Raw genomic sequence first — 13,533 nt, forward strand, 5'->3', positions numbered from 1 at the left:
ATGAGAGAGAGACAAACAGAGAGAGAGAGAGAAGGAGATGCGTTATTGGAAGGCAAGTCCTGATCTCTAAAAACTCACCCTCTGAGAACGGGAGGGCCAGGAAGGGCCAGGAAGGGCCAGGAAGGGGAAAGCGAAACTCGGCGCCTGTGTTTGGGTGATATACACGTTAATACTCGGAGGAACTGGAAATATATAAGGCCATACAGGTCCAGGGGGCAGATGCACACACTTCAGTTTTAAACATTGACATTTAAATGTTTTAAATAAGTATTTAAATGATTTGTTAACAATAATTTTTTAAAATCTCTAATTTGCCTAATAGCTAACTTGTTAAAATTTCAATAGACTTTGTGTTTTAAAACAGTTCTGGATTTACGGAAAGGTGGAGGTGACAGTAGAGATAATAATTCCAGTCTACCCACGCTGCTCCCCGTTAACACCATGCAAGAGCTCGGGGCACTGGTCCCCATGCACATGCCCGTGTGGACGCATTTTCACCAACCAAAGCGCGCAGTCTGTGCGCCAGGGACGAGGCTATTCAGACCGTCTTAGTTTGCGCCTCTCTTCCTTCTACGGTTCCAAGATCCCATCCAAGTCCCCACATGGCACGTCCTCGTCATGTCTCCTCGGGCTCCTCTGGGCAGGGACAGTTTCTCGATGCCTCTCGTTTCTAATGAGCTTGACAGTTTTAAAGGGAACCGGTCAGGGATTTCGCTGGGTCCTTTTGTAAATAGTGCACATAGGCTTGTTTTATTTTAAAGGACTAGAAAATGAGTCTTGGCTGGTGTGATGGAGAAAGCGAATACATTTTTTTCTCTTAAAAGCAGTAGCCTTTACCTTCTCCTACCCTGAACTACCCTGCCCCGCCCCCCTCCCCCTGCACGGCCCCTCCCACCCTCCTGGAGCCCGCTGGGCAGCCATGAGTCATCACTTCCTCTGGCTTCTCTTCTGGTTGTAAATGTTCTGTCGCAGATTGGCTCCCCTGTGGCTGCTGCCCTGCTCCCCCTCCAGCTGGGCCTCAGTCTCATAAGCAGGGGGGGATGAGAAGCTAACCCTAACATTTCACCCCAGGCCCCTGGTCTGCCCTAGATGCCCTGGCCTCAGCTGGCACCCAGCAGGGTTCTGGGCTCATCCACCACCTAAAGGGCAACCCTGTCCTGGGCTGTCCCTGACCTCCCCTCCCCAGAGAGTGGGAGCTGGAAGAATCCTCCCAAAAGACTCCCCCACTGTCCCACAGGCCCCGGGGTGGGGGCTGTAGTTCCACAAGCTCCCCCATGGACCTGTGGGTCAGACTGTGACTTTGGCTTGTTCAGGTGCCCCCTGAGCTGGGAGCCAGGCCACACCCCTGATAGCCTCCAGCCCCTGTCGCTGAGGCGAGAGGGCTGGATCAGACTTTCCCAAGTCCCCAGTGGTGACTCCTGAGGTCCCGTGACAATCGGCTCCCTTCCCCACCTGCAGCCCCTCCGCCCCACGCCCCCCACACGAGGCACCATGTTTGTGAGGTCACCCCCACCTCCAGCGTGGTGGGCCCATCCTCAACGCGGTCGCCTGCACTTTGCTGCCCCGGCCACAGGGAGACTTCTGTCCAGGAATCAGGAAGATAGATGCCCCCCCTGCCGGACCTCCAGTAGGCGTGGGTTCCGGGAAAGGGAGTCAGAATTTCACCTAGGAGTCAGCAGCTGGGCCAGGCTCCCTCCTCTCCCGAAGGGGAGTCTGTGAGGCACCCAGATTGGGGGGAAGGGGCATGGATGTGACTGTGTCTGCCAGGAAGGTGTCACATCTGCAGGAGTCCAGGCAGATAAAGGCTCTGACATCCGGCAGTGACTCTGGGGACCTCGGCTGCGGGGGGCAGGGGCAGAGATGCAACCTGCACAGGGTGGCTCCCTCCTGGTGCACCACCTGGCCAAGGACAGGGCAGGGCTCAGCCACCTGGTGCGACACCCTCGTGAGGGCCCAGATGTTGCCACCCGAGTGCAGAGTGTGTGAGTGTGAACCGCGCGTGAGTGTGAACCTTGGCCTCCTCATCTCCCGCCCCGCTTCCCTTCCCACTCTAAGGCCTCCTCACGCTGGAGCAGCAGGGGGCCAGGACTGGAAAGGGGTCATGTGGTTTGGGTCATTTGTTCCTGCCACACCTTCTGTGTGATTTCTACCCTCCCTCCACAGCCGCTGATACAAACGCGCCTTGACTGCGGGTGGGGGGATTCCGGTTTGGGGTACCCTTCTCTGGGCTGCTGCCAGGCGTGAAACAGTCAGGGGAGGGAGGGCCCCGTGTGACTCATCCGCCACCGCCTCATGCCTGGGCTCCTGACCGGGTGTGTGTTTCCTCTAGAGAAGCCCCTCCCCACCAGCTCCCAGGGGTGGCCCAAAATTGGCCGCTGGGGGCTTCTGTCCCCTCCCTTCCAAAGATGAGACTCAAGTGGCCCCGGTGGCCCCCATCTCTGGGTTTTGGGGGCTGTGGGAGACAGGCAGAGTGTTGGGTCTGCCAGAGACTGTCAAACTCAGTATCTCAGAAAGGGTCACAGTTAGCCAGAAGCTGCATGGACATCGTGGTCCGGTTATCATGTATCCAGCTGTCCTGGTGGGAGGCGAAGGAACAGAGCCCTAAAGGAAGGAGACACAGGACAGGCGAGATTTCAGGCAGAGCAGGGTTTCTGACCTCGGCCCTGTGGGCATTTGGGGCTGGGCACTGCTTCCCTTGGGGGTGTCCTGCGCGCCGCAGGCCGCGCAGCGCCCATTCCTGGCCTCTGTCCACTAGACACGGCAGCACCACTGCTCCCCAGGCGTGACAAAGAGGTCACAGACATCGTCCCAGGACCCCAGAGTGGGGGTGGGGGCGGCAAAAATGCCCCGGTGGAAAACCACTAATAAGAGGCGGGGGGTGATAAGTAGTACCAGGGAGAAGGCAGAGGGCCGGAAGGGAACGGCTGGTGAGAGGTCGCTGTGTGGACGTGGCTGTGCTAACTGGTAGGTGAGCTGCCCGAGACCAGGTTCACACCCACCACAGACAGCCACGCGTGGGAGTGAACATCGCTGGCTGAGAAAAGGAGCAACAACACTGACCGCGGCCACCCGGCGCATTGCTGGGATGGTTGACCTTGTGGGAGAGGAGCCGCTGCTGCTGCAGCCAAGGAGGGGACCGCTGCCCTGCTCCCCCAAGGACACGCCCCTGGTGGGGCTGCCTGTCTCATCATCGGCTTCCCAGACCAGGCGTGTGGGGTGCCCTGGGAACGCAGCGGGGCTGGCACAGCATCCGGGCATTGCCACCTCCCCGTGCTGGTCCCTCCCCGAGCGGCAGGCGCAGCTGATGCCCTGGCCAGGCACAGATTTCACGGAGGTCCCTGTCTCCTTGCACCTGGATCCTGTATGGGACCACCCACCCCCCAAATATTGTGGTTTAGACCACAATAGTCATCTTCTCGTTCCCTCTCATGGTTCTGATGCATGGCTGGGCTCAGCTGGGCAACTCTTTGGGTCTGTCACACTGTGAGAAGGGGCCGGCGCTGGAGTAACCTGAGGCCCCCCACCCCATGTCTGGTGCCTGGGCTGGGGCTCTGGGGCCTCTGTCTCTCGTGTGGCCTCCTCCCTGGAGGCTGTGAGGGAGCCGAACCTCTTACACTCGGTGCACGTCCCTAAGGAGTGCCTGGGAGGCTGTCTCGTCTTTGATGACCTGGCCTCGGGAGTCACTTATCCCATAAGCTGTCCATGGAGACAGGCAGAGGCCTCCCCGAGTTCATGGGAGGGACACAGATTCCACCCCCGGCGGGGAGGGGCCAGGGTCTAGAAGAGCCAGGAATACTGTGGCCACCACTTTGGAAGGTGCAGGGTCCTCATTTCTCGTGGCTCCCTTTGAATAATGACTCCTTGCTCTTTGCCAATGGGGACCGGAGGCTGCTCAGACCCTAGCCCATGGCCTTAACTCTCACCTGGGTTCCTGCCCTGGGTGCCTGCCCATCTGCAGTCCACTCTGGACATTGCTGCCAGAGGCCCTGTCGTCACCAGGGAGGGGGCAGCCCTGTGGTGGAATCAAACAGTTAAGTGAGCAAATGAAACGTCAGTGTTGGTCACGCTTGATCTCACAGGGGTCAGTTGGGATGCAGTGTGAGGACAGGGAAGGGGGGCAGCGTGGGGTGAGGAGGAGCCCCCCAAAGACTGGGTCTGAGTCCCTGGAATGACAGAGGAGAGAGGTGGAGGGACAGTGCGGAGGGAGCAGGGAGCCAGCAGGCACTTGCCCCGAAGGGAGTCTGTCTTCCTGGAAAGTGCAAGGACTCGGGTGTGTGAAAGGGTGAGGAGGAGGAACTCGGCTGAAATTCCCGGGGTGGGGGGGGATGGGGGGTGGGGTTCAGAGTCTGGAGCTGGAGGAAGTCCAACTGCCTGTCTCCAGCCTCAGCCCTCCCCACGCACCCAGCTCCCTGCACCCCACCCTTCCCCTGCTCCCACCCCATCCTGTGCTGTGCTACAGCCCCCACCTTCTGGGACTCTGCACTTGACCTTCCCTCCCCCGGCATGTGTTCCCCAGCCCACCTCCACCCTGCCCTCTTAGCTTGGTCCAAGCTCTCCTCTGAGCTGTCCACCCTACTCGGACTTGAGGCCTTGTGCTCACCTCCATCTTCTGTGATCCCGTTTCCGTGGCTGCCCCCAGGCTGGCACTCGAGCCCGCTCAGAGTGAAGGCCTCTCTTCCCTAGACCTAGCACAGGCCTGGTGCTGCGGAGGGGTGAGTGAGCAAACAGGAGCTTGAGAGCCGAAGGAGGGAGAGAGACACGGGGATGCCAGAGTCAGCCCAGGGCAGGTGCTCGGAGGCTTTCGCTGGTGACACGGGCAGGTCAGGCCTCAGGGGGGAGACAGGGGACGGTGAGGGTAGGGAGGGCTTCTGGGAAGCGGGGGCCTGGCCTGGGGCGTCCTGTTCTGTGTGCCGTGTACAAGAGTGTGCATGTGTGTGCACGCCTGTGTGCACGCACACGTGTTTTGCCTCACGGAGCGCGTGCTCTGCTGTGACAGGGCCCCCGCCCTCACAGAACTTGGACTGTGGACAGGCCACTGTGCTCAGTGTGACGAAGCCGTGGCAGCACAGGTGGGACCGAACAGAAGCCCAGCATCTGTGCTTCTCTGCTGCACTTTTTCCTGTTTGTGGAGGAAGCATGGGGATAGCGGAGGGGGAGATGGAGCAAGCACAGGACAAATATTACGCTGTCCTCTCTGAAAAACTTCCAATCGCGGCAAGTGTTCGTCACCCGGCCACATCCCACTCCCCGCCAGGGCCCCAGGTAACCGCGGAGCTGACCTTCAGGACTGGACACCCAGGCCCCGGGGCGACAGCTCTGGAAATTTACTGCCAGGGCTCTGCATGAATTTGTCTTTTCAGAGAGGGCTCTGGGGCGTAAAGGAGGCCATTCACGAGGTCTGCTTGGCGTGTTTCCACGTGTGCTCAGAGGGGTCCGGCCGGCCCGCGGGGGGAGGTGGTGTGTGCCGGGGCGCCCATGCCGCGGCCAGGGTGGTGAGGCTGCCGCAGACAGTCAAACCTTTCGTCCAGATAGACCCAGGTCCCCCAAGTCCGGAAAGGTGAGGCAGCTGTGCTTCTCGGCCCCCCGCAATCCAAGTCGAACCTCCTTCTCCCAAGCACATCAGAAAAGGGGGGGAGGCTTGGGTTTGGGGGGGTCCCTGGTGGCCCAGGAGCAAACGTGGCTGAAGTGATCGCAGCAGGTGGCCGAGGCTGGGCCACGGTGAGTGTCACTAAGTGGTTGTGGAACAAATGAACACATTAATACGTAAACACCCTGCCACAGACACCGGAACAGTAGGATTATTGAGTGCAAACCCCCACAGCCCCGGCACGCAGGGAGGGAAAGTGGCTACCACGCTGCTGCAGACGTGGGGCGGCGGCAGGCCAGACGGAGGCCCTTTGGCTCTTAAAGGCCCCTGTGGCCTGGTGTTCGGTGCAGGACAAAGCAGGGAAAAGACTACAAACCAGCCTCGCCCCAGGGAGGGCGGCTCCCAGGCCCCCTGGGCCGTCCCTGGGGAGAGTAAAGGGGGGATGTCAACAGCCCCGGGTGAGGTTCCCACAGGCCTGGGGGTGGGGGGCCTCGCAGGAGTTTTGGGTCAGTCCGACTGCATCTACAGCCTCCTCAGTGCTCACCCTTTGTTTTTATTTTCTCCGTTGGGCACTCACCCCCATGCGTCCCAAGAGTTTGCTGAGGTTCCGGACGACAAGGAGGGAACCTTATGCCCTAAGCAGGTCACAGCCCTTCTGTGGCTCCCCTCCCCCCATTCCCACCTCAGTCACAACCCCCACCCCGGCCCTTGTCATGCTGAGCTGTCACCTTTGGGGACAGGACTGCCACATGTGGCCAGTGGGGCACGTAAAGCGTCCTCAATCCAGACCACTGCTTCCGGGTCTCAGCTTTCTCCCCTATAAAGAAATAAAAAAATCAGCACTTAGAGACACTGTTCTCAATGCTTCACCTCTTTTCTCCCATTTGTCAGGTCAGAGTCGCTCAAGAAACCAGACAGACGCAGCGAGCCAAGGAGCAGGGTTTATTAGCGGGGAATAAGAGGGAAAGTGGGGCCCACCAAGGGAGGTTAAGACTCGCTCAGTTGTTCTCAGGGCAGGGTTTTTAAGCACAAAAGGCCATGAAGGGTAACTGGTTCAGGTGTCAGAGTCTGACTGGCTGGAGGAGCTGGTTGCTGGGTGCCATTTGGAAACCAGCTGGTTTCTGCTGACCATTGTTCTTGATGCGTCTTGTCAGGTTCAAGTTAAAGCTGCATCCTGTTATGCCGCATAGGCCGACCCCAGACCCCAATCTCAGCCGGGCAGCTGTTTGTCCTGTGTAGGGTCGGCAGGCAGTTTCCCAGGCTACAGTTTCCCACGGTACAGTTTTCCCGCCTGGTGATTCCTCCTAGGCCTGCCTAGGTCTGTCACCACTTAACTCTCGACTCTGTGATGCATTTTATAACTATTAAACCCATTTCGTATATGAGGAAACTGAGGCATGGTGAGAGTGGTTTGCCCCAGGATAGAGCCAGGATCTGAACTCAGGGTTCCGGCCCCAGGGTTTCTGAACCTTTGGGGTGGGACAGAAACCTGGCTCCCCCCTAGAAGAATCCATACATTCATATACATGCAAAATTGCTCAACATTTTTGGGGTTCCAGATCTCTGAGGCTCACCCACAGACCCCTAGCTGCCCTCTCTCATCTGACCCCAACAGCCTGCTGAGGCTACGTGAGTTTTATTCTCCTTGCGCAGCTGAGAAAACATGGGTGGGAGAAATGAGACCTGTACCCGAGTTCACACAGTCATTAGCGGTGGAACGCAATTCCGACCCAGGTCTTCAGAAAGCAAATCCCATGCTCAGCCCCACCCATGTCTGGCTGGGCCTTCCCTCTCTCCTCCCTTCTGGTTTTGGGATGTCTGGCGGGCCCAGCATGGCTGCCAGGAGTCCATGGCACCATCCACCCTCTGTCCAGCACCTGTGCCCAATAGCTGGGTCATGGCCAGCAAAGGCCACTCTGCCCTGTGACCTGGCCGGTGAGGGGGCACATCAGCCCCAGGCTTACTCGGGACCCTCAGCACCCAGGCTGGCCCACACCCTGCCAGGGGGTTCTCAGTCCACCAGGCTACACCCTCCCCCCACTGCTGCAGTTTGCTGGCCTCCTCCCAGCCCAATGCCCACAGAGAGGGCTCCCGCATCCCCCCAGAATACCAGGCACACGGCCCCGATGGAGTAGGGGGTGCAGGAAGGGCCACCCCGAGGTGCTGGGCTGGAGGAGCACACCCAGCCAGAGGTGACTGAGAGGGCAGCCGGGAGCCCAGAATCTGGGTGCGGAACCGAGAGGGTGGAGCTGCTGCTGGTTCCTCCTGCGGCCTGCTGGCTGAAGGGTGTGCGGGCAGGTGAGACAATGGAGCAGGGCAGACAGTGGAGAGGAGCCGGGTGTGGAACCAGTGAGGGCAGCTGCCGAGCAGGAAGCGGCCTCGGGCTGGGGGGTGTGTCTGTCTGGCAGGTTTCTGGACAGAGCCTCCTTTCTGGGCCTGTGACTGTCCTGAAACCTCTTGGGGACCACACCCAACTCTGTGCTCCTGACGGAAAGCAGAGCGCTCAGACCCCACGGCCTCCCCGGAGGGTCCTCGTGGGGTTTTTTTTTCTTGTTTTCTGCACAGTTTGATCTTTACAGTCTGAAAGGTGAAAAATGATATCCCAGTGCATTTGGCTTTTTATTTCTTTTGTGATGATGAGTGAGGTGCAGCACCTTTAAAATGGGTGAGACTTGAACTTGTCCTCTTTCCATGGACTCCGCCTCTGTCTCTGCCCCTTCTTCTCCTGAGCTCTCTTTTTCCCCTGTTCGTATACTAGAAAGGTTTATATGTAACCTTTGTTCTGGGATCTGCGTGACAGGTAGTTTCCCATTGTTTTCTTAGTTCGACGTTGCTGATGGTGATTTGTTTTTTTAACCAGGTCCTGTTTTTATACTTCAATGTAGTTAAATGCATCACTTAAGAATGTTACGGCTTCCAGGTTACAATTTGGTAGCTGAGCTCCACTCTGAGGTTACAGTAGAATTCTCCAGTGGCCTCTTCTAGAATGTTTATGGCTTTATAGAAATAATTACATTTATAATGTTGGCATGATGTAAATTTATGAACCTGTAAATTAAAATGTATGACATTGCCTCGGGCAGGTGGCTCGGTTGGTTGGAGTGTTGGCACGTACACCAGAAGCTCAGGTCGTGGGCTCAGTTCCTGGTCAGGGCACATACCTAGGTTGTAGGTTCGATCCCAGGTCAGGGCATGTACAGGAGGCAACTGTCGATGTATCTCTCTCCCCTTGCTTCTCTCTCTAAAGTCAATGAACCTATCCTTGGGTGAGGATTTTTTAAAAAATAAAAATATATCAATACATACATAAATAGTGAATATGCAAATACTAGAAATATCTAGATAGATCATACGTATATGCAAATATAATAAAATATACATTTAAGATATATAGTGGTAAGTGTTTACATATAAATAGTATCCCATTTAGAATTTATCTCTGTGACAAGATGGGCTACAATTTGATTTTCTTCTGGACGGCTACTCAGCTGTTCCAGTCACACTTGGGAATGATTTACCTTTGCTAACTGCTGCCTTTGGCGCTGTTTCTGTTCTGGGCCAAACATCTATGTGTCCTTATGCACAAGTACTGCCCTAGTTCAATCCCTGTGGCTTTCTCCATGTTTTCAATGTATGAGATAGATTTTTTCTAGCTATGCTTTATGCTTAGTTTTCTCTTATTTGTAAACTTTAGAATCAGCTGAGTTCCAAATTTAAAAAACATCCTCTTGCAATTTTTATTGGGATTGCATTAGCTTTAGAGACTGACCTAAGAGCAAGTGGCATTTTTATGACGAGGACTCTCTCTAGCCAAGAAGATGGGCCACTTTTTAAATGGGGTGAGTCGGTGCCCTTGGACTTGGTTGTAAAGGTGGCCAGCCGGGGAAGGGCAGACCACCCTGGTCGGAGGATCTTGACCACTGCTGGAGAGAACAGTGGTGCCGGAAGCCTTCTGTGACCAGATGAGGGAACGTGACCAAGTCCCTCCCAGGAGGGGACACCGATCTGTGAGTCAGAGGCAGGTACCCGGATTCTGGAACTGGCAGTGGGTTGGGCGCAGATGCCACCTTGAAGGAACAGCGCCCTGCGGTCCAGGGACACAGCTCGAGCGGAGCTGCAAGGAGCTGGAGAAGAAATACCCTGACCTCGCTCCCTGGCTTCCTCTGATCTCCAGGGCTCCCACGGGCCGAATCCTCCAGCAGCCAGAGGCCCTGGGAGCCTGTGATCCCACCTGCTGAGGCCAGCTCTGGGGCAGCGTGGACGCAGAGCAGCGACCAGAAGGTATTGGGTACTCACCTGTGGCTCACCTCAATCCGGGCCCTCAGGTCCCTGGGACAGTGGCCCTGCGATAAATGGAGTAAACAGGGATTATCAACAGGTAACCAAGTCTAACAAGACTTTATACTTGGCCCAGACGGCTGCAGACACGGAACAACTGGAAAACTCACTGACAGAGGAAGGCAGGCATTGCAGGAGTTTCAAGGAGTCCCTGAGGGGTCTGGTGGCCCTCCCACCCCACCTCTGCCAGACCTGTCCACACCCAGATCTGTCTCTTTCAACCCTGTCCACACGGCAACACTCCAGCGGAGGCACATTCTAGGGCTTTCCCGGAGCTCAGGCCAGTGGGAACCATCGCAGTTTGCAGCATTGGTGTCTTCCTCATCCCAGGCCGTCCTGGCCGTCCTGGCCGGCTGTGCTGGGAGCAGACTCCAGTGACCTTTCCAGCCAGGTCCCCTGCATGGGAGCAAGTCACTGCAGCATTGCCAGGGGAGAAGCATTGTCATAAGCCACCTTTGGAGGGCAGATTGGGACCTTGATAAGAACTGGGGATCTCACCTCAGCCGGGAAGGGCGGGACTGAACGAGGCTGCCCCTGAGGAGGCTGTGTGGCGGGTGCCCACGTGGGGCGAGAACCCTCCCGTGGGTACAGCCATCCATGCAGGGTGAGCAGGAAGTCAGTGAGAGAGCAGTGCGCCACCCAGACACAGAGACATAATCGAGTCACCCCGCAAGGACAAAAGTCCCCAAGACCACATCCTGTGCACGTGAATTAGAAACGGACACCTATTTGCCAAGGAGACCAGTTAGGTTAGATATCAAAAGCTTTGCTCAGACTGACCTGACGGGTCCCTCATCAACTGGGCCCTTTGGCTGAGCCACCAACCTCCTTACACCTCAGGTTCCTCAACTCTGGCAGGGGGCGGTCAGAGCGGCTGCCTGCCTCGAATCCTTTGTGACCATGAACTAGCACAGTGATGCACAGAGAGCGGTGAGCACAGCGACCGGCGCTCAGTAGGTCTCCGTGAATGTAAACGATCGTGATCTGCATTCAGATCTCGGTGCTGAGAAAGCGTATAGAGCTGATAACAAATCGATGGAAGAAATGGGCCGTGTCCGGAACTTCCTGACCTAGTCAAAAACATTTTTCTGCTTGGGTGAAAGAGAAAGGCAAGGAATCCGAAGTATAAAATTGGATTTCAAATGCTTCCACCCTATTAGAAATCTAGACATTCTCTTTTTTTTTTTTTTTTCAGAAAAAAAAATTTTTTTTAATTTAACTTATTTATCTTTAGAGAGAGGGAAAAGGAGGGAGAAAGAGAGGGAGAGAAACATCAATCGGCTGCCTCTCACAGGCTTCCAACGGGAGACCCGGCCCACAACCCAGGCATGTGCCCTGACCAGGAATCGAACCAGCGACCTTTTGGTTCACAGGCTTGAGCTCAATCCACTGAGCCACACCGGCCAGGGCAAAAACTTAGCCATTCTTCCAGTGACCTCTAAGTCTCCTTCAACCCCAGCGTTTGGACAGCTGGTGAAAATTGTCGTGCATCTTCGCTGCTACATGCATCTAACTCCTGTCTCCGCTCGTTTTTGTCGTGACCTTAGAGCCCTGGTCTTGGCTGTGCAATGGCAGGCCACCCTCCTGTCACCTCAGTGACGTTACGTTGCACTGAAGAGGTGACGTGTTTTAGTATTTCATGAGCCGGTAAACACGAGGGTATTAAAAAACAGTATAAGGTTTCCGAAGTTGCAGACTCGCAGCCCTTAGTTTGAAATTTGAAAACTGCAGTTGGATATTCCTAGCGGGGTCTCTCCCTAGTTGCAGGGATCAGATACTCTGGACCAAAAGAAACCTCTAGCAAGGAGTAGTTTTTAAACAAAACCCAGCATCTGGGTTCAGAGGGTTTGCACGAGAGGCCTGCCAATTAGCGAGTATATGAACTTCCTGAGTTCCAGTGTCTTCATTTCCAAAGGTGATGACTAATAATAAGGATAAAAGTCTCATCAGATTGCCATGAAGTTCAAATAAAATGGGGAACATGTTCTTTGTAACCTGCAAAGTATTTTGCAAAATGTTAGCTACTTGTTTAGTTACTTTGGGTTTTTTTTGTTTTTTTTTTTTTTGAATTCCTGCTGGCGGAAAGAACAATGACTTCGTGTCCAGAGTCCAGGTTCTGGCCCCTGCTCGGCCCCTTCCGGGTTGTGTTCCTTGGCCTCAAACAAGTAACTTAATCCCTTAAAGCCACAGGTTCGTCATCTAGGAAACATTCAGGGATTAGGAACCCTTTCAAAGGACACAAGTTAAAGGGAAATGGCAAAAGATGAAAAACAATCCCTTCCAAAGGATGGGGGGAGGTGAGGCCTGGCTCCCACCTGGGTGATCGGGAGAAATGCTTCTGGGACACGAAGGAAGAAAACTGGAAGCCACGTGCTCATTTCTGCGGCACGTGTACTAATATCGTGAATGATACAGAGATGATTGGCGTGGCCCCTGTGCAAGGATGACATGCAAACCCGTGATCACTGGGAGCCATGAGCACGGCCACTGATTTCTGGGATGTGGCAAGCGCGCCCATGTCTGGTAGTGAGGAGTCATCTGAGACAGGTGCGCAGTCAGCACTAACCTAGCTGTGTGACCCACCAGAAACAACAGAGCACCTCTACCTGAAGCGGGTCCTTCATACACACAGTCATTGTCCCAGGAATAGTGGCACTGTCGGCTGTGAGCCCCACAGCTACAAAGGCACTCGACGCGTCCCACAGACAGACACCTGTGTGATACCCACACACATGTGCGATGCACAAGCATCGCCCCTTGACAGTAAGGGAAACAGAAGGGCGTTAGGATGGCTTCACTGCGGCCAGACAGACCCAGGCAGCTTTTCTAGGGGTGCTCAGGGATCCAATTGGAGACCCCCAGGAGCCATGGGGGTAACTGGCTTAAGAACTTCTGCCACTGGAATCCTGTTACTTGGACCCAAGCCTTTTTTTATCCACAAGGCTTTCCGCCTCCAGACCCAAAGCCAAGCATTTTGCAAGATTCCTAGAAAATCTCAAATAAGCTCAAGAAAAATAAGAATCGTAGGCATCTCCAGGTCCCCAAAGGAGGGCTGAAGTCATGAAAAGGCCTGAGGGTAGAGGAAGAGGAATGAAGAGGAGGCTCTCGTGACCCCAGGAATGTGGTGAATTCCCTCTCCAGGACGGACAGGATGGAGAGGATGACCTGGAAGATTGGTGGACACTCAGGAAAGGCCTGGAGATCATCTGTTGACTGATCGCCTGGGCCGCACCAGGCAGCATACGGAGCCAGGTAGAAAGAGAGCCCCTCCAGGTAGATTTCCACGCCCACCCATCAGACGCTCCTCAGCTCCTTTCCCACGGCCAGAGCTGAAAACTCTCAGTGCCAAGTTTCTCTGCAAGCTATTTATTCTCAACATGTGAAAAAGTCTAGTTTGATTTATATAAAGGCTGAGTTGACCCAAAAGGGCGGCTCAGCGATTTCACGGAAAGACCACGCCTTTTAAACCAGTAGCTCTTTAACTGCGCTTCACCTCCCAAGCCTTGTTATCTCAGCTTTAATGTGGAGACAGTCGTAGTACCGTCCTCCTAGAGCTGCTGTGAGGAGTAAATGACATAATGAAACTGAGGCACTTGCGATAGTGGCAG

The 13,533-nt window shown here is 55.3% G+C and overlaps 1 protein-coding gene, 1 long non-coding RNA gene and 1 other non-coding gene across 4 annotated transcripts in view; 2 read left to right on the plus strand and 1 right to left on the minus strand.

Moving 5' to 3' along the window:
- Positions 1-13,533, plus strand: part of CAPN2 (calpain 2) — a 47,148-nt gene that overhangs the window by 9,651 nt on the left and 23,964 nt on the right. The gene's annotated exons all lie outside the window — the stretch shown is intronic.
- Positions 923-10,191, minus strand: LOC123478240 (uncharacterized). Of its 2 annotated transcripts, XR_008425305.1 has the most exons (6): positions 9,884-10,191; positions 8,749-8,848; positions 6,316-6,404; positions 4,601-5,728; positions 3,924-4,012; positions 923-2,601 (listed from the first exon to the last, which is right to left on the minus strand). It is a non-coding gene; the product is annotated as an uncharacterized lncRNA (long non-coding RNA). The 2 variants fall into 2 exon arrangements; XR_006653394.2 differs by having other exon boundaries at positions 4,601-6,404.
- LOC112318936 (U6 spliceosomal RNA) lies at positions 12,296-12,403 on the plus strand. Its single transcript, XR_002976269.2, has one exon. It is a non-coding gene; the product is annotated as a U6 spliceosomal RNA (small nuclear RNA).

Source organism: Desmodus rotundus, chromosome 10 (assembly GCF_022682495.2).
Source record: "Desmodus rotundus isolate HL8 chromosome 10, HLdesRot8A.1, whole genome shotgun sequence".
Lineage (NCBI taxonomy): Eukaryota > Metazoa > Chordata > Mammalia > Chiroptera > Phyllostomidae > Desmodus > Desmodus rotundus.